General features: G+C 42.3%; 1 long non-coding RNA gene across 1 annotated transcript in view; it reads right to left on the minus strand.

The window, feature by feature from the left end:
- LOC114809990 overlaps nucleotides 1-23727 on the minus strand; it is a 131975-nt gene that overhangs the window by 65610 nt on the left and 42638 nt on the right. The window contains exon 2 of the long non-coding RNA XR_003757746.1: nucleotides 19128-19275. This is a non-coding gene — a long non-coding RNA (uncharacterized LOC114809990). The remainder of the gene's footprint in view (nucleotides 1-19127; nucleotides 19276-23727) is intronic.

Consider the following 23727-nt stretch of genomic DNA (forward strand, 5'->3'; position numbering starts at 1 on the left):
AGTGCTTGGCACATAGTAAGCGCTTCACAAATATCATCATCATCATCATCATTATTATTATTATTATACACTATCAGTCCCCAAAGGGGCCAGTAGGGATGATGATGATGATGATGATGATGATGGTGGTATTTATTAAGCATTTACTATGGGAGTGAGAAAGTCATGGATTCTAATCCCGGCTCCATTACTTGTCTGCTGTGGGACCTTGAGGAAGTCACTTCACTTCTCTGTGCCTCATGTACCTCATCTGTAAAATGGGGATTGAGTCTGTGAGCCCAATGTGGTACAGGGACTGTGTCCACCCTAATTTGCTTGTATTTACCCTAGCACTTAAAACAGTGCCTGGCACATAGTTAGCTCTTAACAAATACCATAATTATCACATGCCAGGCACTGTCCTAAGCACTGGGGTAGATACAAGGTAATCAGGTTGGACACAGTCCCTTTCAATATCCATTTTACAGTTGAGGGAACTGCGGCACAGAGAAATGAAGTGACCTGCCCAAGTTCACACAGCTGACAAGTGGCTGAGCTGGGATTAGAACCCAGGTCCTTTGTCTCCCAGGCCCATGCTCTTTCCAAACTACTGCTCCCGTGAAACCATCTGATTGGATCTTGGAGACTTGGGAGGTCACACAGCCTACTGCTAACCTATTCCTTGAACTACTCCTTCCCCAGATAATTCTATATCTTGCATTTTCAGGGGTTTCATAACTTAATTTCTATAATATTCCTGAGCCTCTGGGTGAGTTTCCAATGGTTAGAATAACATGAAGCTGAAGCAGAAACGACTCAGTATGCCAAGCAGATTTTACCACCCACATCAGTCAGGAGAAGGAGAACTTCACAGATGGGTTTCATTATTAGTTAACAGTATTGACCACCACTCGGGCTTGCATCATGCCCTGAAGGCCAGAAAACTCCGGCTGTCAGACAAGAGGGGAAGTGAGCAGGAGAGACATGACATTCCTCAGAGAGAGCCCAACCCAGAACGTTGCACGATTGAATGTGGGAGACTCAAGAAAAGCATCTTAGCTTCTCTCTACTGCTTCAGTGAGCAGGGAGGTGGACTGTCTTTCAGGGAAAAGGGTCTGCAGATTTGGGAATCTGACAGCCAAATTACTGCTCTCCCCATTGTCTAAAGCCCTTCTGAAATATACCTCCTCCAAATAATTTCTGATCTTTCCACTTTATATTCTTCTAACTTCAGCACTTTTGTGCAGTATATGACACTAAGTTTTCCCAACCGCCCCCCCACATATCCTTTATGTACTTAATTTTATATTACTTGTTCTCATCGGGAATTTCTTTTAGTATCTGCCTCCCCCACTAGACTATAAACTTCTTGTAGCCAGGGACCATGCATGTTATTTCTATTGTACTCTCCCAAGTGCTTAGTACAGAGCAATGCACCCAGAAGCTCAATAAATACTACTGATTGATTCATTCATCATCTCCAGGGGATTGTATTTCCTATAACCCTGGCTGGTTCCAACTTTTCACCCGCACCGTTCACAGTCTCTGCCCTGAGAACAGACTCAAATCATGCTCCTTCACCAAATGCATTCCTGGAGCGGATGCCTCCAGGAGTGTTTCTCCAAAGAATATGCACGTATCTATCGGTACCTGAACTTTTAAATCCTTCTGGCTACACAGTTCCCCAATTTATGTGAAATAGGCTGAAGGCTTTTTGAGGACGGGGCCATGTTGTCTCCTGCAAATCCTTTAAAATTATCTCCTGTAGACAAAGACGATGGTGAGAGCCTATCAGTTTGTAAAAGTGTGACTGAAAAGGCCACTGTGTGATCAATCAATCAATAAATTATTGAACTCTTATTGTGAGAGTGCAAAACAAAAAAGCTGGGAGACCCGTTCCCTGCCCACAAGGAGTTTACAGAGTAGACAGAGGGATAGATAATAAATTACAGAATGGGTATGTTCAAAAGTGCTGTGAGGACCAAAGCTCCATTTCACATCAGGGAACTAAAGTGGACTGATGGAAAGAGCACGTGCCTGGAAATCAGAGTTTTAATTCCGGCTCTGCCACTTGCCTGCTGTGTGACCTTGGACAAGTCATTTAACTTTGAGTTTCAGTTTCCTCAACTGTAAAATGATGCCTAACTACTTGATCTCCATACCCCTTAGATTGTGAGCCCCATGTGGGACAGGGACTGCTTATCTTGTATCTGCCCCAGTGCTTACTACAGTGCTTGGCACTTTGTAAACACTTAAATACCAAAATTATTATTGCATCATGAGCACATAGGAGCTGAACATTGGTGTTCTGAGATCTTTGTTTCTGACAGGGATTTTCGTTGTTTTCCAGTCAGCCTCTTGGTATTTCAAGCATCCTGAACACTTCATTCAAAGAGATGCATCCAGGTTAGTCTCCCCACAGTTCACTGCTATGCCATACTGGTATTATTATAATTGTGAAATCTGTTAAATACTTACTCTAGTACCAAGCACTGGGTTCTAATCCTGGCTTGTCTGTAGTGTGACCTTGGGAAAGTCATTTAACTTCTCTGTGCCTCAGTTAGCTCATCTGTAAAATGGGGATTAAAAGTGTGAGCCCCAGGTGGAACAACCTGATTACCCTGAATCTACCCCAGCCCCTAGAACAGTGCTTGGCACACAGTAAGCACTTAACAAATACCATTATTATTATTATTTTTATTATTATTACACTAAATACTGACCAATACAAGATTGCCCATGTGAAATATGGAGGGAGAACTGGTATTGAATTCCTGTTATACAGATGAGGAAACTGAGGCACAGAGAAGGTAAGGGTCTTTCTCAAGGTCACACAACAGGCAAGTGGATGAGCTAGGATTTGAATCACATGAAACTGTGTTTATGACACTTTAAACTGTTTATTCTGCTCTTCCAGCTTGTGTGCCCCCTGTGAACTCACCATAAAATTGGTGCTTGGTTGACCTGGCCTATCGAGCTCAGGGCCTGGGAGCATCATCTCAGTGCTGGTGAACTGACAGTGTTGCAGGACCTCAGTATTGGTAATCCTGTCCTGTCATTTGATTTTGAGTGTGGTTAGTTGGTGATAATGGTAAATCTACTCCAGAAGCTGGATCCCTGATAGCAGGTATAAACTGTGAGCTCACTGTGGGTAGGGAATGTGTCTGTTTATTGTTATATTATACTCTCCCAAGAGCTTAGTACAGTGCCCTGCACACAGTAAGTGCTCAATGAATAGAGTTGAATGAATGAAAGGTATGAATGCTATATAGAATGTAGGGATCCACAGCAATATAGACCTTAAATTTTGTACTAAACCTCCAAACTGTGATTTTCCAAAAATCATATGGGCCTTCAAGATCCTGTTTTCTATTTCTTACTCTAGGCTGTAAGCTCCTTGTGGACAGGGATCGTGACTACTGACTCTGTTGTACTGTACTGTCCCAAGCCCTTAGTACAGTGGTCTGCCCACAGTAAATGCTCAAGAGTAGTATGGCCTAGTGGATGGAGCATGGGTCTGGGAGTCAGGAGAACTTGGATTCTAATTCCAGCACCGCCGCTTGTCTGCTGTGTGAGCTTGGTCAAATCACGTCTCGTCTCTATGCCTCCATTACCTCATCTGTAAAATGGGAATTAAGACTGTGAGTCCCATGTGGGGCAGGGATTATGTCCAACCTGATTACCTTGTATCTACCCCAGTGGTTAGACCTGTTTCTGGCACATAGTAAGCACTTAACAAATACCATTAAAAAAACATGACCAATCAACTGATTGATTTGTAGATCTGTAGATCGGCGGATGGTGTTCTGACAAGGTAGCAGAAGTTGATATGTATTGCCAATGGAAATTTGAGGTTGGGAGTAAGGCTACTAGAATGAAGGTTGGAACAAAGCCTTGGTTTCCTTTACGTTTATAGCCAGTCCATATCGCTGGGCAGAATCTGCAAAGTAGTTCCCAATCATCTGCGTGTCTTTTTGGGTAAGTGCCTTAAGAGCACAGCCGTTAGCATTCAGCCATTTCTGGATGGCCGTTTCAAAACTTTCAGTGATGCTCGTAGCCTGTTGAGTTGGAAGAGTTTCCCAGTGGATTGGAACTCTAGGCCAAATTTGGTCAACTGGGCCTAATAAACAGCCCTAGCATTGAGGAAAGGGTGAGACAGGAAAACATCAACTCTGATTTAACCAAGCAAGGATGTTTATTGGTGAAATCCTCTGAACAGCCAAGTTTGCTTAGTAGTTGCCAGAGCCTTGGTCTGTCGATCTTTTATAAAATCTTCAAAAACAGTAAAGTGTTTTAAGTATCTCTCCCTGTGCTCCTCCCGTTTTGGTTTTGTGGCCAAGACCAAATCTGCTGGGCTTTATTTTGGTCTGGAGCCACTTTGTGATTCCAGTAATGCATTACTTATATTCTTCAATAGTCTGGCCAAAAATATTTTGGCTCCAGGCTTGCTGATAAAAGACCCCTGAAAACTTCTGGTAGATTCTGCAGGCAGCAAGCTCACCTTTCTTTCTTAGAGATGGGATTTATGGTAGCATCTTTGTAGTCCCATAGCAAATCCTCAGTAATTCCAAGTTAAGGAAGAGGTCTTGGAGATGGATAAGGAATAGATACACTTCTTGCTTATAGATTTCTGCAGGAAAACCATCACATCCAAGCTTTAACATTTTTCATAACTCTGCAGAAGTAACTTTCTCAAAAGTAGAAAGTGAGGCCATATTTTCACACTCCCACTTCCTCAAGGGTGGATGGAACATTCAGAAAGAAAACTGACATTGTCTTCCTTGTTTCAAGATGCTTACAATATTTCTAATATCTCTCGTGGCCAATAAAATTGACATAATATTAACGGTATTTGTTAAGTGCTTACTACATACCAAGCCCTGTTCTAATTGCTGGGGTAGATACAAGGTAATCGGGTTGTCCCACGTGGGGCTCACAATCTTACTCCCCACTTAAGGGGAAGGAAGGGGGAAAATTGATAATAATAATGGTATTTTTTAAGCACTACAAAGCTAAGCACTACTTGCATTTTGGTGTGGGACTTCATAAAACTTAGAGCATTTTCATTTTTAAATGCATCGTAAAAATTTAATTTTCCCCACTCTGTCAAAAGTCTACATTTTCCACAAGAAACTAGCCTCATGATCAATTTTTGCTTATTTCTGTGAGATCATTATTCTTCTCTCTGTGATTCAGAACCCTCATCCCCACGTTGGGAATTCTATCTCATTTAGATTTGGATCGATGCTGGCACACACAGAGCCCTGTATTACACACCCACATTCTTAATATTACTTCACATGCCAACAGTAAACTGTGAAGTCCATTTGCTTAGTCAAGTGCAAGCATCAGAGAGAAATTACACTGACAGGGAATCATTTCCCACTCAGATGGGTGCCAAAAAATTAAAAGCTCCAAAAACTTCATATTTTTGAATTGTTAAAAATTCTATTTGATTTTTAACCCAAATTTTAAAAATTCACACTCCTGAGTAAAATCAGAATAGAAGCATGTTATTGTCATGTTTCTTTAAATATAATGGCAATCCATTTCCCTCCTTGAGTATGTATATCACATCCATTTTTCCAAAATCCTTTCACATCAGTTTTCTCACTTTGTCCTCATAATGTCCCTGTGAGGTAGGGATTGCATTGTGCAGGTGAGGAAACAGAGGAACAGAGAAGTAATAATTTCCCTCAAATCACTTAGCAGGCCAGGAGGAGGGCTGGGATTAGAATCCTAATCTCCTGCTTTGCAGAGCCAAGATCTTTCCAGTAGGTCATGGCTCCTGGAACATCTACATTACTTTGCCAGAAACACCTTTTGTGCTTATCTGGGCATTCCAATGCGTGTTGCTATCTGTGAAGATGAAATGAAGCCAAGGCTGCTCAAGACAGGTAAGTGTGATTTCCTTCAGCTCCCTCGGACCATTCCTTCTGACCCTGGTGAATGCCCATCACAGCAATCAGCAGCACTTCCAGGAGACATCGAACAGGGGAAGTGCATCCCCTAGTCATGGCAGCTACTCGGTGCTAGATTCCAGAGGCAGTTGTTGGCTATGGCTTCAGAATTATCGCAAGATCTGTCCCGTGTTTAGGCCGTTACGTGATCTATCCTGGCTGCTTTGTGCTCCTAAAACCCTTTGGCATTCAGTGACTTTTTACACATTTTGAACGTTTCTCAATGAGGTGCCATATGATTTCCTGGTGCAGTCACAGTGAAGGCCACTTTGTGGGTACAAATAACGGTCTTTGTTTACCACATCCATAATCATAATAATGATCACTGTGGCATTTGTTAAGCACTTACTATGTACCAGACATTGTCCTAAGCACTTGGGAAGATACAAGGTAATCGGGTTGGACACAGTCCCTGTCCCACAAAGGGCTCACAGTTTTAATCCCCATTTTACAGATGACATAACTGAGGCACAGAGAATCAATCAATCGTATGTAATGAGCACTTAGTATGGGCAGAGCACTATTCTAAGGGCTTGGGAGAGTACAGTACAACAGAATTATTCATTCATTCAGTGGTATTTATTGCATGCTTACTGTGTACCGAGCACTATACTAAGCGCTTGGAAAGTATAATTTGGCAACAGATAGAGACAATCCCTACCCAACAATAGGCTCACAGTCTAGAAGGGGGAGACAGACAACAAAACAAGCAATGACTTGCCCAAGGTCACCCAGCAGACACGGGGCTAATCTCTAGACTGTGAGCTTATTGTGGGCAGAGAATGTGTCAGTTGTTGTATTTTATTCTCCCAAGTGTTTAGTAACGTGCTTTGCACACAGTAAGCACTCAATAAATACGATGGAATGAATGAATGAATGAATGAATGAATGAATGAATGAATGAATGAATGGAAGAACCAGGGTTAGAAACCAGGTCTTCTGACACTTAGGTTTGTACTCTTTCCACTAGGCCATGTTGCTTCTTCATCTAATCTACCTGTAAATAGGCCCATTATCTCTGATATAGGAAGCATCCCATTGTAAGCAGGGAATGAGTCTACCAACTCTGTTAGAGCATGCTTTCTCAAGCGCTTAATACAGTGCTCTGCACAAAGCCAGTGCTCAGTATGTACTATCGATTGATTTATCCCTCAGTGCCTTGAACCTCTTGTATTTAAATTAGGGATCAATTGCCAAAGGACAATCTCTTTCCCTCACTTCTAAGGAATGATGTTGTTTTGTTTGCTTACTCTGGCACATCGCCCTCCTTAATAAAATAGATTTCCTGCTTTCCTCTTAATAACTCAGGTATCCCACAAAATTTCTCTCTGTTAAAGTTCAGCAATTCAAAATTTTGACCTGGAGCTAAAACTTTTTTGTGCAATTGAATCTTGACTTAGAAAAGAATAAGGGCCTCACATATTCGAAAAACACACGACAGTCAGAAGAAGGGTGAAACGTCAACCTTGATTATTCCGATATGTTCCACATTTTCTTTGATAGCCAGGTAAAAAAGGTTTGCTCCAAAATCTGGAGTTTGGAGTCATTATGAAATGAAGGAATTTCATTTTACCATGCCCAATGTTGACTCGGTTGTTCACTTTAAGTACAATCAAAACGTGGGGAGAATAGCCTTGCTGATACAGCTTCTTTGAAACCAGACACTTGGACAGTGGGGGTGGGATGCGGGGGGGGGGGGGAGGTAGGTTCAGATAAAAATCTTCCACAACTCATGAAAGCAAACATTACAAGCAACCAAGACAAGGTGTTTTCCTACAAAACTTTAAGCTGATGTCACTTTTGAAGTTTGAGGGGTAGAAATTGTCATTAGTGATTATCCATTTCCCAGAGATGAAGTAGACAGGAGGAAATTCAAGAATAGGAGCTAATAAGCATATCAAAAGAGAAATAATGATCCATACGCCAAGAATCAAGATAGCCAGGCTGCATGTCTTTGATTTGAGAAAATCTCAAACAAAACAGTTTCTGGAACTCATGAGCTATTGGCTGCTGAATTGTTCCCAGCTATCCCGCAGCATGATGAATCTAAGTCTCGCATCAAAGGACCACCTACTTCTAAAAACAAGATTAATGTGAGCACCAGAGCAATGAAAGGCAGGCTGTTGTCTACTCACAGATTATGGAAATATGCCACCTGGAAGCATGGAAAACAGCTGTAAATGTATTTACATCTACATATATCTATCTATGTGTGGGTAGATAGATACGTATATATAGATATATGGACATTTATCCATCAACCAAATAATGGTATTTATTGAGCCTCTACTGAGTGCAGTGCTCTGTGCTAAACACTTGTAAGAATACAACAGAAGCAAAACACAGATTCTCTGCCCTCGAAGGCTTAACAGTTTAATGGAGGGAGACATATCAAAATGATTTACAAATAGTGGAAACAGAAGAAAGAACATGGATCAAAAGGGAAGATGTACACATATGTCAGAATGAAATAGCTGAATGAATGTGTTTACATAAGACAGTATCAATACCTAGATTCTAAGAATGACTGTGAAGCTTAAGTAATTTGGGAGTTGTGAATTAATCATGAAAGACTTCCTGGGGGAAGTGTCATTTTAAGAGGAATTTAAAGATAGGAAGAGCCATAGTCTGATGGATTTGGAGAGGTTGTGGGGAGGGGAGAAACGTTGGGATTTATACAAAGGGTAATCAATAGTATTTATTGAGCGCTTACTATGTGCAGAGCACTGTACTAAGCATTTGGAATGTACAATTTGGCAACAGATAGAGACAATCCCTGCCCAGTGATGGGCTCACAGTCTAAATGAAGGAAAAGTGTGAGGAAAAGGTCAGAGGTGGGAGATCTAAGAGCAAGTTACATTTAGAAATGAACTTGGGAGAGTGTTAGCTGGGGAGAGGCAAAGAGTATTAGCTAGGGAGTAGTGAGGATAGAGAGGCAAAAGTAAGAAGTCCACTGTGAGTAGTTTCTGCTTTATATGGAGGGAAGTGGATCACCACTGAAAGAAAGTAATGGAAAGAAGGGTTTAGGAAGAAAAATGAGAAGTCCCATGTTGAATTTGAGCTGTCTGTGAGACAGTCAAACAGAGATATCCTGGAGGAGACAAGCAGATAGGTGTGTCAATTAGTAGAGAAGTTAAGGCTGGAGAAGTTGATTTAGATATCATTCTCATAGTGGTAGCAGCTGCGAGCCTATTATTGGGCAGGGATTGTCTCTATCTGTTGCCGAATTGTACATTTCAAGTGCTTAGTACAGTGCTCTGCACATAGTAACCGCTCAATAAATATTATTGAATGAAATCATGCAAGTGGATGAGTTCTGTCAGAGAGTATGAATAGAATGAGAACACTGAGAATCCAGAACAGACTTGTGAGTTGCCCAAAATTAGAGTGAATAAGAGATGGAAATGGGGTTAATCAGTCTTAAAATGAGTTGTCAGTAATGTGGGAGGAAAACCCGGTGAGGCATGGGAAGGCAAAACCAAGAGTTGAAGTAGTCCCCAGGGGCAAAGGCAGTCCTCTGGACTGTAAGCAGTGGAGAAGCAGCATGGCCTAGTGGCAAGAGCACGGGCTTGAGAGGCTGAGGTTGTGGGTTCTAGTCCCAGCTCTATCACTTGTCTGCTGTGTAACCTTGGGAAGTCACTTCACTTCTCTGTGCCTCAGATACCTCATCTGTCAAATGGGAATTGAGACTGTGAGCCCCATGTGGGACAATGTTTGTGTTTGTGTCCAACCTGATTGCCTTGTATCTACCCCGGCGTTTAGAACAGTCCTTGGCACATAGTGTTTAACAAATACCACAATTACTATTATTAAACTCCTTGTGGGCATGGAAGGTGCTTATTAATTCTACTCTTTTGTACTCTCCAAAGCGCTTAGGGCAGTGTTCTGAACCTAGTAAGCCTTCAATAAATATCACTGATTGAGTGATTGAATAAATATCATTTATTGATTGAGCGGGTGAGAAGTTGAGTAGGATAAACAAAGTCAATCAACAATATTGATTGAACTGAGACCTGCTGCTAATCCAGTGGAAAGAACACTGCTCTGGGGCTCAGGAGGCCTGTATTCAGGCCCAGAAGAAATCTTATAAAATAGCTGTCCAATCTGGGTAACCGTGACCATACCAGTTACTGAGGCAACTACGTTTTGGGACAGTCCTCTAGACTTTAAGCTCATGGTGGACAGGAAATCTGCCTACCAACTCTGTTGTACTGTACTCTCCCAAGCACACAGTTAGCGCTCACCAATGTTAACTTTGGACAAGTCACTTCACTCTCTATGTCTCAGTTACATCTTCTGGAAAATGGGGATTAAGACTCTAAGTCCCATGTCGGACATGGACTGTGTTCAACCTGATTAGTCTGTACCTCCCCCAGCACTTAGTACAGCGCCCGGCACAAAGTAAGTGCTTAACATAAGTAGCAGCAAAAAAAAAACCCCAAAAAATGCATAAAGGATGGTTGTTGAGATGATGACTCCAGGGTTGCTGGAGATTAATCACAAATGTGTCTTGGAGAAGATGGGATTTCAAGGGGGGGTTGAAGATGGGGAAGTCTACCCTCCCCTTAAAAAAGTTCCTAGCAAATAGATGGCCCCCAGGGCCTTATATTGCTCATCTAAGCTCTGAAGGGGCAGAAATCAACCAATGACTGGTACTTGTTGAGTTCTTAGGAGAGCACTGCAGAGCACTATGCTAAGTGTTCGTTATAGTACAATGCAGTAGAGCTGGGAGACTTGATTCCTGCCCTGAATAATCTAGTGAGGAAGGCAGTCATTACAATGAATTACAGATAGGGGAAGCAGTAGAAAATAAAGTCTTGTACAAAGTGCTGTGGTGCTGGGATAAGGTAAGCATCAAAGTGCTTAAGGAGTACAGACCCAGGTGCACAGGAGATATAGAAAGGAGGGAAAATAGAGTGGAGAAAGAGACATCAATTAGGGAAGGCTTCTTGAAATAGAATGAAGAGAAATGAATTTAGTAGGGCTTGGAAAGTGGGGCAAGAGGTGGTCTGCCAGATGTGAAGGGGAATGGATTCCAGGCAGGAGGGAGGATGTGAGTAAGGGCTCGACAGTGGGAGAGCTGAGATGGAGATACAGTGAATAGTTCAGTTGGCAGATTGGAGTGGGAGAGAAGCAAAGTAAATTAGGAAGGGGAAAGCTGATTGAAACTTCACCCAAAGACATCATGGGTATCTGAGCAGTCTTTGAAAAATGACTCACCTCAAATGGGAAAGGGATTTAAAAAGCCCTCAAGATAACATGAGTCATGCATTTGAAGGGCTCACCAAGATTGTATGGTGTATCCAGTTCTGTTCAATTTGTGCTCTGTACCACAGTTGGATGGCCATTCAATAAGAAACCCAAAAGTTGGTGTCAGAAGTCAAAATAGGCTTCTAAGCAGCTGGGAAACTCTTCCACTAAAAGACACCCTGAGCAGCATCAAGAATCATCGGGAACTGTGGTACAGTCACATAACAATAATAATAATAATAATTGTTATGGAGAAGTGAATGGAGAAAATTATGAATTCATTCACCAAGGCTGCTCAACATCCAAGAAAATTAAAGTTATGTACAGCCTGTATCTGGGAGACCATGTGAATTACTTTCTTACCCTTGTAACCAACATCACTGTGAACTCATGCCATCCCCCTGTAAGCTCCTTGCCGGCAGGGATCATACCTACAGAATCTGTTGTACTTTAATTTCCTAAGCTCTTAGTACAGTGCTCTGCCTTTCCTAAGCTCTTAGTACAGTGCTCAGCACACAGTAAGTACCAGTAGATACCAGTGATTGATTCCTCCATCCACTTCCAACTGCTAATTCCCTCACCAACTCTGGTGAGCAAAAGTCATCTTTAGCGGATGGCAGTCATGGGATTTTGATGGCCACATACTTGGGAGTTTTCATGGACATGAGAGAACAAACTGTGAAAACACTTTTGAAATTCACTGCCTAAAGGGTGGTTACTTTGAGGATAAAATGGGCCATAAAGGATTCTAAGACATTTCATAAGCATCTGCAAAATATTGGAAATCTGTTAAGAACAGTGTGTTAAAACCAATAAAAAATAAAGGAAAATTTCACCCTCCATTTCCTGAGTGCTATAATTTCCCATTGCACGTTAATATCAGTGATGATAACGATAATATAGTGATATTTGTTAAACTATGTGCCAAGCACTGCATTAAGCAGTGGAGTAGATAATAATAATAATAATAATAATGATATTTGTTAAGCATTTACTATGTGTCAAGCACTGTTCTTGTTAAATTCAAACCAATCAGAAGAGATCGAATCCCTGTCCCACTTGGGTCTCCCAGTCTAAAGGGGAGGGAGAACAGGTATTTCACCCTCATTTATATATGAGAAAACTGAGACACAGTGAAGTTGAGTGATTGCTCAATGTAACACTGCAGACAAGCAGTGGAGCTGGTCCTTGAGGGCAGGGACCATGTCTACTGTCTCACCCAAGTGCTTTGTACAGTGCTCTGCAGAGGGTAAATTCTGAATAAATGTGATTGATTGATTGATTGATAGCTCTTCTGACTCCCAAATCCATACTCTTTCCACTAGACTACATCCCATTTTATCCTCCCAACATTCCTGCTGAGGTAGGGAAAGATGAGTATTATTATCTCAAATTTACAGATGAAGAAACTAAAGCCCAGAGAAATTAAGTTACTTGCCCAGGGTCAGACAGCAGTCCAGTCACAGAGCCAATATTTTATACCCTATTCTGTGGGCTCATATTCTTTCCCTCTCCTGTGGGCACAGAATGTGTTTACAGATTCTGTTGTATTGTATTCTCCTAAGTGCTTAGTCAAGTGGTCTGCTAACAGGAAATACTCAATAAATATTACTGACTGACTCTCCTGGGACCTATTTCATCTAGTGGTAGACAATAAAAATAATAATTGTGGTACCTGTAAAGTGCTTACTATGTGCCAGATGCTGTACTGAGCACTGGGGGTGGATATAAACAAGTTGAATTGATCACAGTCTCTGTCCCACATGGGGCTCACATTCTTAATCCCCATTTTATAGATGAGAGAGCTGAGGCATAGAGAAGTAAAGTAATTTGCCCAGGGTCACACAGCAGACACGTTGCACAGCCGGAATTAGAACCCAAGTCATTCTGACTCCTGGGCCCATGCTCTATTCACTAGACCATGCTGCTTCTAAGTTGTTATGAGCAAACAGACTTGTTTGGAGCAGGCTTAAAATAATAAAGCCTTCCCCATTTAGTAACATCTTTTGTAAAATGAGACTTTTTCCAGGTGCAGGTGCAAGTATTTGTACATCTGTCTAGTACCCAACTGTGGGTTATAGGTTGTAGTCATAAAAGCTTTGGAATTTGAATGTTGGAAAGAAATGTACAAAAATCATTTCTTTCTCACTTCCATCTCCTTTTCACCTTAAATTGGATTATACTAAACTGGAAAAATTACCAAGTAATCTGAACCTGGGCGGGAAAAAAAAACCAGAATAGCATAGCAGGCTTCTCTCTCTTTAGTCTTTTCCTTCACCTCCTGCTTCATAATTTCCAAAAACGTTCACCTAAGAAAAATCTGGGCTAATGGCTTTTGCTGAATAAGGAACTAAAACAGCATTACAAGCCTGGCCCTTAAAACACCTCTTTGCTGTTTATGTCAGATGACTTTGAAAATGAATCTATATACTGCTATAAATAGGGATTTACACAAAAGGACACTGAAAAACATTTAGTTTCCCAACAGAAATAAGGTAAAGTGCATTAATGTGATTTTGTTGTTTTTCCTTAATGGTATTTGTCAAAGCACTGGGGTGGAAGGAAAATAATCAGGTTGAATACAGTTCCTGTCCCAGATGGGGCTCACAGTCCAAGTAGGAGTAGGAATTAATCACCATTTTACAGATGATGTGACTGAGGCACAGAGAAGTTAAGAGACTTGCCCAGGGGAACAGAGCAGGCAAGTAGCAGAACCGGCTTTAGAACCCAAGTCCTCTGAGTCTCAGACCCATGCTCTTTCCACTAGGCCGTGCCACTTCTCTAGTTACATTATCAAAGAGCAATGTAAATATGTACCACTAATGAAGGCTTTTGAGTAAACTCGTTATGGGCAGGGAGTGTGTCTGCTTATTGTTACATTGTACTCTCCCAAACTCTTAGTACAGTTCTTTGCAAACAGTAAGCAGTCAACCCCAGTGCTTAATAGAGTGCCTGGCACATAGTTAGCACTTAAATACAATTATTAATAAATATGATTGAATGAATGAATGCATGAGAGTACTTTTTTTTTGAGTGCATGTACTGGGGAGATCGGTCATCCTACAGGAAGCCACATGGACCTCTTCTCCACATGCTGAGTAGCTGACACACATACTCTTCATTATACCAACACCATCACTTTGCCAGTAGGATGCAGGGAGTGCTGTCTCACCTTTCACTATGATGGTAACCCTGCCCCCAGTCTCTGCCCCACCTTTCCTTTGCAAGCCATACCCACCCCTCAACACCCAGCCCAACAGAAATGCTGCTTGACATTTTGGGAAAAATAATTCCGTCATCTGGATTCCTGGCTCTATTATATTATTGTTTATGGCTCTTTAGCTCATGAAGAGTCATCACCCTCGATATAGGTAAATGTGAAGCACCTAATTTTCCAGTAATAATGATAATAACAATAATTATGGCATGTTAAGTGCTTACTATGTGCCAGTCCCTATACTATGCACTGGGGTGGATACACACAAATCGGGTTGGACACAGTCCCTATCCCATGTGGGGCTCAAAGTGTCAATCCCCATTTTGCCGATGAGGTAACAGGCAAAGAGGAAGGGAAGTGATTTGCCCAAGGTCACACAGCAGGCAAGTGGAGGAAAGGGATTAGAATCCATGATCTTCTGACTCATAGGCTTGGGCTCTATCCACTACTCCATGCTGCTTCTCAAAATGTCATCTTTCCCATCCTATTGGGAAAAAAAAAGCACACCGTGCCAGCAGACCAGAGATGCACTACTTCCAGGTGCGGACAACTACACGATTACACTGCAAACTACATGACTACACGACAAGGGACCGCCATTTTGCGCACAAGCTGTGGCCACACTCATAAATAAATTTCAGAGTCAGTGCTATCTTCTAATAAATACAATATATATACTAAAGGTATCCTCCATTCTCTGTTGCTAATTTGAAAATGGGTTCTAAGCTCTCTGTTCAAGTCATGTCAGGCAAATACTTTAAAATTTGAGGAGGAGAGGAAGTGTTTAGACCAAAGTGCACTCAACAACCTTTTCTGGAAGTTAGAGAGCTCTTGTAAGAATTACTGACATTAAAATTCAATAGTGCTATTGCTAAAAGAAGAGATCTATGTGGGGGAAGGCTGAACTAACAACCCTAGCCCCATTGTCCATTTAATTACCGCTTAGTTTGTCTTAATTTACAAAGCCTTTTGAAAATAATGTACCCAAACTATGTTTTGCCGAAAAAAAAATCATTGCAGAATAAAACATGAATGGTTTATAGCTTTAGAGATGAGTCAGGAAAATTTGAGTCTATTCCACTGTCACGCTGGATAAATGTGAAACAGTCATTTCAGCCATCTGCCTCAATTTTCCCAAGAGTAAAATGGATATGCAAGTACTAGAAGATGTGGTCATTTGAATCCTGAGCAGAGCAATGAGAATCCTGCATAGATGTGGGTTGTCATCATCATCCGCATTCACTGAAGGCCAACTTTGTCCGGCCTCCTGATAGGGGGTCTTACCCTGCACAATACCAGATGTCTATTGCGAGGACAGAGATGCACATGACAACAGAGAGAGTACGAGAAAAGCTGAAGACAGCTCCTGAACTTTCAGTCTAAGGAAATTGTCATGTTCCTTAGACTGAAAGTTAAGGAAATTGTCATCCAGAGAGGCAGTGTAAGCAAGAGGAAACCGCAAGGAATTGGGAAGCAGGAGACCTGGATTCTAATCCCAGTTCTACCTCTGACTTCTGCATTAACCTTGGGCGAGTCATTTAACTTCTTGGTGCCCTAGTTTTCTCATCTGTAAAACAGAGAAAAGGTACTTGATCTTCCTTGCGATTGAACTGTGAGCTCAGTATGGGCCAGAGACTGTTTCTGATCTGATCTCTATCTACTCCAATGGCGTATACTCCCATTAGATGGTAAGGTTCTTGAGGGCAGGGAAATTATCTACCAAATCTATTGTATTATGCTTTTGTTTTATGGTACTTGCTAATCACTTACTTTGTGTTAAACACTGTTCTAGGTATTGGGGTAGATACTAGATAATCAGGTAGGACACAAGCTCTATTCCATATGAGGTTCACAGTCTAAGTAGGAGGGAGAACAGGTATTGAATCCTCATTTCACAGCTGAGGAACCTGAGGCCCAGAGAAGTCAGATGACTGCTCTGTGTAAGGTCACACAGCAGACAGATAGTAGATCTGGGGCTAGAACCGAGGTCCTCTGACTCCCAGGTCCCTGCTCATTCCACTAGGCTACGCTGCTTCTCAGCTTTTGCAAGTTTTTTGTATGATGGTCTGAACCCAGTCAACACTCAATAAGTACTGTTGTTGGATTGGTTAGCACAATATCTGTCAAAGAGTAAATGTTTAAGCAATCAATCATATTTATTGAGTGCTTACTGTATGTAAAGCACTGTGCTATGTGCTTTGAAGAGTATGATATAAAAGAGTTGCTAGACATATTACCTGCCCACAAAGATCTTACAGTCTAGTGGGAGAGAATAAATTGAATAAATATCCATTATTACTATTATTGTTATTATTACACTCAGCAGCAGGACTCAGTAAGGGAGACCAGGGAGGAGGAGGTCAGTGAGGACCTACATTGGAACTCAGGAACCTCGTGTACCCCTGGCATTTGCTCCAAGGGAGGGGCAGTGTGTGCCCCTGGCAGTGCAGAAGGTTTGGCACTGCTGTTCTTCTCGGTTTCAAGCGCGTTTCACTTCCTGCTACTGAGTCACGCTGCCTTCTCCTCTGAGGCCCATTGTGTTTGTGTCTAGGATAAGCAGATTGATACCAGTTCTAGAGCTATCAGTCAGTGATTTGATTGTATTTATTGAGCATTTACTGTGGGAAGAGCACTGTACTAAGCACTTGGGAGAGTACGACAGCCTGGCATAGCGGATAGAGCCCGGGGTTGGGAGGCAGAAGGTCGTGGGTTCTAATTCCAGCTCTGCCACTTGTCTTCTGTGAGACCTTGGTAAAGTCACTTCAGTTCTCTGGGTTTCAGTTCCCTCCTCTGTAAAATGGGGACTGAGACTGAGAGTCACATGAGGGACAGGGACTGTGTCCACCTCAATTACCCTGTATCTCTTGTGCTTCAGTTGTCTCACCTGTAAAATGGGGATTGAGACTGTGAGCCCCACATGGGACAGGGATTATATCCAACCCTATTTGCTTATATCTACCCCAGTGCTTAATACAGTGCCTGGCGAATAGTAAATGCTTAACAAATACCACAATTATTATTATTATTAGAAAATAAAAATATAACAGACACATTCTCTGCCCAAGACAAGCTGACAGTCTAGAGGAGAATACAGATATTAATATAAATAAATAAATGACATATGTACATACGTTCCCCTCTCGGGATGGTACCTTTGAGTTTCCAGTACTCTACCAGTCTCGACTATGGGAAGGAGATTCCAGCAGAGGCCTACCTATTCCATTCCTAGCTTGGCCAGTGACTAGCGAGTGGAAGGCAATCTGCTACAAGTCAAAACTCACCTGTGCTGGGCAACAGTGGCATGAGAGAGACTCGATGATGGAGATTCAAGTACTCTCATGGAAGAGGGCAGTGGTAAACCACCTCCATATTTGTACCAAGAAAACTCTATGGACACACTACCGGATAAATTGCAGGGGGAGGTGGGGCATTCTGGGAGAGATGTGTCCATAGAGTCACTATGGGTCGAAGATGACTCGACAGCATAAGACAAGACAATGTACATAAGTGCTGTGGAGCTGGTGGGGTGGGGGTCAGGGAAATGAATAAAGAAAGCAAGTCAGTGTGGTACCCAGCCAGTCTTCACCTATATTTTTTTTCATTAGTCATTGTGAGGTACTTAATACCTCAAATGCAGGGTTCCAGACCCAGAGCCCGAGTTGGAACCCAGACTTTCTTCTGATGCCTCTGCATTTTCATAAGTTTATTTGTGGAGTGCAGAATCCCCAGGCAGTCTACCCAGACGTTGGTCTCCTCTTGGTTACCCGCTATCTCTCCCAAGGCAGGGAGAAGGAAGGTGGCATTGCAACCTTCCGAGGGGTTAGAGATTGCAGTGATGCTCAGATGTCCCACCCGGAAAGGCACATCCAGCCAGCCGCACCTCTCCCAGAAAGGGAATCTGGAGCCAGAGGGGAATCTAAAAGCCCAAACAGAGCTCTTGGTGAGAGAAAGATAGGAACAGCACCGATATCCATCTCACGCTGGCCTTGGAAGCAAGCAAGGATCTATTAAATGGAGAGGGGCATACTGGTATCAATAAGAATCGCAGTTCACTCTTCAATCAGGTTTATTGGTTTAAAAACAGCATGGCTTAGTGGAAACATCATGGGCTTGGGAATCAGAGGTTGTAGGTTCTAATCCTGGCTCTGCCACTTGTCAATATGTGACTTTGGACAAGTCACTTAACTTCTCTGTGCCTCAGTTACATCATCTGTAAAATGAGGATTAAGACTGTGAGCCCCATGTGGGACAATCTGAATACCTTGTATTTACCCCAGTGCTTAGAACAGTGCTTGGCACATAGTAAGTGCTTAAATACCATCATTATTATTATTGAAAACAAAAATTAAGCTATTCTCAGAAGGAATGTACTCGACAATCCTTTCTCCAAGAACACAGTTTTTCCTCCTCTTGGTAATGAATCTAAAACACACATTATAATTTATAACAGGAGACATTTTAAAGAATTGCTTTGCCTTTGTGTTATGTGCAGACACATATGAAAGTCAACTTGTGTTCCAAAACTCCTAGGTTTGTTTTAAATACCCTTCAAATACCAACTGTGACTCTACCATACACTCAGTATGCCCCTATGATTATCTGTTGTTTAAAATAGATGTCTTAAGTATGTTATCTAAGTGAACAAAAGCATAAACATTTCAACTATCAAATCATCAGAACTGCTTAGGCAAGCATAAAATATCTTCTTGGCTCTAGCAAACCTGTTATGGAGTTTTCTCCTTTCGCTGGTCTGCAGTTGAAGTAAGGGGTTCATCTGAAGATAGTGAAATGATGCATCTTTCTTTAATTCCCTCAGTCTCTTCTTTTCATTTGGCGAGAGATGCTGTTTCTCTTTCTGGGCTGACGGTGCTATTTTGGCCAAGGGTTTACATGTCCAGAAAGAAAAGGAAAGGAAAAAAAAGGGGAGAGAGGAAATCAGGATTCTAAACCACAAATGACACTCTATGGAAGAATAAGATGGGGGGAAGATTCAAACGTTCTGGGTTAGGAGTCTGGACTGCAAGAGGCAACGTTCCTAAAAGTCAAGAATTTCCTTCCCTTGGACTTGATCATCCCGAGGGTTTTTTGCATCCTCCCTCAGAAATGGCTGCAGCATTCCCTTTGTGGGTCAGTCCTTCCTTGATCACAGCCAATCCCCACACAGCTTTGTGACGAAGACCTGGGCCTAGCCCGGGTGGATTTCCCAACAGGCTTTAGAGGCCCTGCCCTCTACTGGGGGTCATTTTTGCTCAAGCACTTAATACAGTGCTCTGCACACATTAAGCACTCAATAAATATGATTGATTGACTGATGTTTTGGGGCTGGAGGGGCCCGGGGGGCACCGCCATCCTTCAGGACCAAGGTGAAAAAAATGAAAAATACTTCTCCCAGTAACACAAGTTTCCTGGGTATGTTTGTTTCCCATTGAGCTTGCAATGAGCTGGCAGTGAGCCTGTGCTTGGGAGAGTGGAGGCCAATACCCGGGACAAAACAATCTGAGGACTTCGTCTAACTCAGGGACATCAGTAAGCTCCTTGTCAAAGGGTGGGGCAATGACAATCCACCCCAGGGTCCATCGCATATTGTCCCTTCTGCCCCAGCATAACAGGTTCCTAAATGGGCTGGGAAGTACCGTGTCCAGTCCCATTTGTCACACTGGGCCATCCCAGTGGCTGCGGAGTGGGGGTGACATACCTTAGAGGATTAGAGAGAAATACAAGAGGTACCAACTCCTATTCTAGGTTACTTTGGTGAGATAAATCCTTCTGGATTTGTATCAAGTTCCATTTAATGCTGGTCCTTTCTGAGGTCTCTTCTTTCCCCTCCCACAGAAGTCCTCTCAACTGTCACCCGGACAAGGCGGCTTTTTCTGATGTCACTAAGTGCCTGCACTACCACAGTATCAGATAAGCCAGGGAGATGAGTGACTGGGTTAACTGATAAAACTGCTAATTAAAACCCTGTTTTCAACACTCCTGAAAGATTAACTGGGCCAGAATTTAGAACACAAGAGGAAGTTTTACTTTTAACAATGTTCACTGTTTGGTAAATAAAAGCCTCTAACCATTTCAAAGAAAGTAATGCCAAGAACTCCCCACAACCAATCCCACACACGAACACACACACACACACACACACACACACACACACTCAAAGACACTTCTTCCCTGTGAGGTGTACACATGGACAATTCAGTTAAAGGCTACAGGTCTGTTTTTTCCCTTCAGTTTGTTTTCCTGGTTGGTAGATAAGAGACTGGTTCACTGTATAACTTGTGTCTCCAAACTCAGTCCCTTCAGGCATTTCTGTCTAAGGATGACAGTATAATAGACATGAATGTTTACTTCTAAAAGTTTAAACTGAATTTAAAATCTCATCCAACCTGGAACTGTAAATAGTTTTTGCCTAAACAGCTCAATCATGTATTTCCTTTGGACTTTACATAAAGAACCCTCAGGGGATTTTAATGAGGTTAACAGGGTTAAGCGCCCTATGACAGGTCTTATAGGAAAATCCAAGCCTCCTTCCCTGCAGTATCACCACTACCCATCATTTAAATTATCAATGGAAACTTCACCAACATCATGTTAATTCTTCTTCCATTCATTTATTCTTCTTCCATTCATTTATTCATTCTTTCATATCTACCAAACACCTATTTTATGCTGAGATTAGAACCCAGGTCCTTCTGACTCCCAGACCTATGCTCTATCCACTAAGCCATGCTGTACTAAGCCCTGGAGTGAAAACAGTGTAAGCACAATGGACACAGTCACTGACCCTCATGGGGTACACAACCTAAGAGCTAAGGAGAACAGATATCAGCCCCATTTTATAGATGAGGAAACAGAGGTACACACAAGCTGAATGACTTGCCCAAGGTCACAATACAGGCAAATGGCATGGGCAAAATTAGAACCTATTGGTGCAGAGCCCTGCAGTAGATGTTTTGGGCAACATATAATAAAAGTTGATTTATAACTGCTTACTTAAGTAACCAAGAGTAGAAAAAGAAACAGCAAAGACAAACGAAACAGAAGCAGCGTGGCTCAGTGGAAAGAGTATGGGCTTTGGAATCAGAGTTCATGGGTTCAAATCCCAGCTGTGCCACTTGTCAGCTGGGTGACTGTGGGCAAGTCACTTGACTTCTCTGTGCCTCAGTTACCTCATCTGTAAAATGGGGATTAAGACTGTGAACCCCTCGTGGGACAATCTGATTCCCCTGTGTCTACCCCAGCGCTTAGAACAGTGCTCTGCACATAGTAAGTGCTTAACAAATACCAACATTATTAAACACCATGGTTTGGTGGAAAGAGCATAAACCTAGGAATCAGAGGACCTGGGTTCTGATCCTGACTCTATTATTCACCCATGATGTGAAATTATATAATTTCTTTGTGCTATATAATTTCTTTGTGCTTGTTTCCTCATCTGTAAAAGGGGATTCATTACCTGTTTTTCTTCCCACTTAGACTGTGATCCCCATGTGGGACAGGGAATGTGCTTGATTGTATTACATTCATCCCAAAGTTTAGCACATAGTAAACACTTAAATATTTTAATGATTATCATTATTACTACTGATGAGCCAATCCTGGATTTCAGACAGCAGAGGTGGGTTGGGTTTGTATTGTACCTAAGGGTCTATGAGAATAACCCATCAATCAAGCAATCCATCGGTAATATTACCCACTGTGTGTAGAGACTGTTCTAAAGGCTTGAGAGAGTAAAATTAATTAAAATACACAGTCCTCACACTTAAGGAACTTAGAGTTTAAAAGGGGAGCATGATAGACTTTAGCCATGAGGAGAAAGAAACATATGCTATAACTGTTGATGGCAAAAGTATGGAAAGACAAAGAGAAAGGCACTTCTCTAAGAAGTCTACCCCAACTAGGCCCTCATTTCTTCTTTTCCCTCTCCCTTCTGCATCATTCTTATATTCGACTTTGCACCCTTTAGTCACCTCTCCCTCAGCCCCACAGCACTTACATACATATCCATAATTTTTTTTTTTATACTAATGTCTGTCTTCTGCTCCAGACTGTAAGTTAGTTCTGGGCAAGGAACTTGTCTACCAACTCTGTTATTCTGTACTCTCCAAAGCAGTTATTACAATGTTCTGCACACAATAAACCCTCATTACAAACAACTGATGGATTGATTGATTGATTGATAGATAAAGTAAACGATAAACCACAAGCTCGGTGTAGGCAGAGAATGTGTCTACCAATTCTGTTGAATTTTCCCAAGTGCTTAGTAGTACAGTGCTCTGAACACAGTAAGCACTCAGAAATTACTACTGACCAAAATACCACTAATCAATTAAAGAGATTAATAAATAAGTGCAATCATAACCTGAGAATCTGCATAAATGCTAAGTGTAGGTGACTAAGTAAAAGCACTCAGGGCAGTTGTTGGATAGACACGACCTGGGAAGCAGGACTGGAAGAAAACTTAGACAACTCTTTCAAAGCGAGAGGGGTGGGGATCAGTGTCATTGACAGCAGTTAGAAATCTCAAAGCCCACTGGTCCAAGTCAGGTGACTAGATGTCTGAAAGGACAACGCAGTGACTCTGGAGCAAGGCTGGGTGTGGGGAGGTGAAACCAAGGTTTCCTGGAGAATCGTTCCCCTGTGTCCACAAGCGGCATAATGTAATTAATGGTGGTCATATGGAATGGGGGTCAGGGAATTGTTTCCTAGCTCAAGGTGGCCTCATGTCTGAAGTGGGCCTGGCTGGAACAGGTCAGACTTAATCACAGAGCCCTCCTGGAGGAAGTGCGTTTGCAGAAGAGCATTGCAGATGAGGAGAAATGAGGTCCAGAAGATTTGAAGGGAGAAGAAGCTCCAGGGAGGAGGAGCAAGGGGTCAGACGATTGGCAGAGCCAGGAGCAGAACCCAGATCCTCTGACTCCCAGGCCCATGCTCTTCCCTTTAGACCACGCTCCTTCTCAACTTCTTTGAATTCAGTAGGTAGCTCGTTTGTAAGCCTAAATGTAACAAGCTCCTAACAGAGTCGAACCCATCCGTGTCTCAAGGATCCACCCTTGTGCACACACCACACAGGAGGGAGAGTCTTTCACACATATCAGGCTTCACAGCCCCACTCAACCCATCCCAATACAGCAGGACTCAGCTGTCCCACTAACTGCCCCAAGCAGATTTTGGCCTCACTTTTCTCCACACTCCTCTTTGGCGGTGGAATCTGCCCTTTTCCCTGAGTCTTACTGCAAGACAAGGAGGACAAAACCCCAAATGCAAGTCCAGCTACAGTAGTGCCTCGGTCATCAATTCCAAGCCCTTATCAGGCCTGCTGTC

This window comes from Ornithorhynchus anatinus, chromosome 3 (assembly GCF_004115215.2).
Source record: "Ornithorhynchus anatinus isolate Pmale09 chromosome 3, mOrnAna1.pri.v4, whole genome shotgun sequence".
NCBI lineage: Eukaryota > Metazoa > Chordata > Mammalia > Monotremata > Ornithorhynchidae > Ornithorhynchus > Ornithorhynchus anatinus.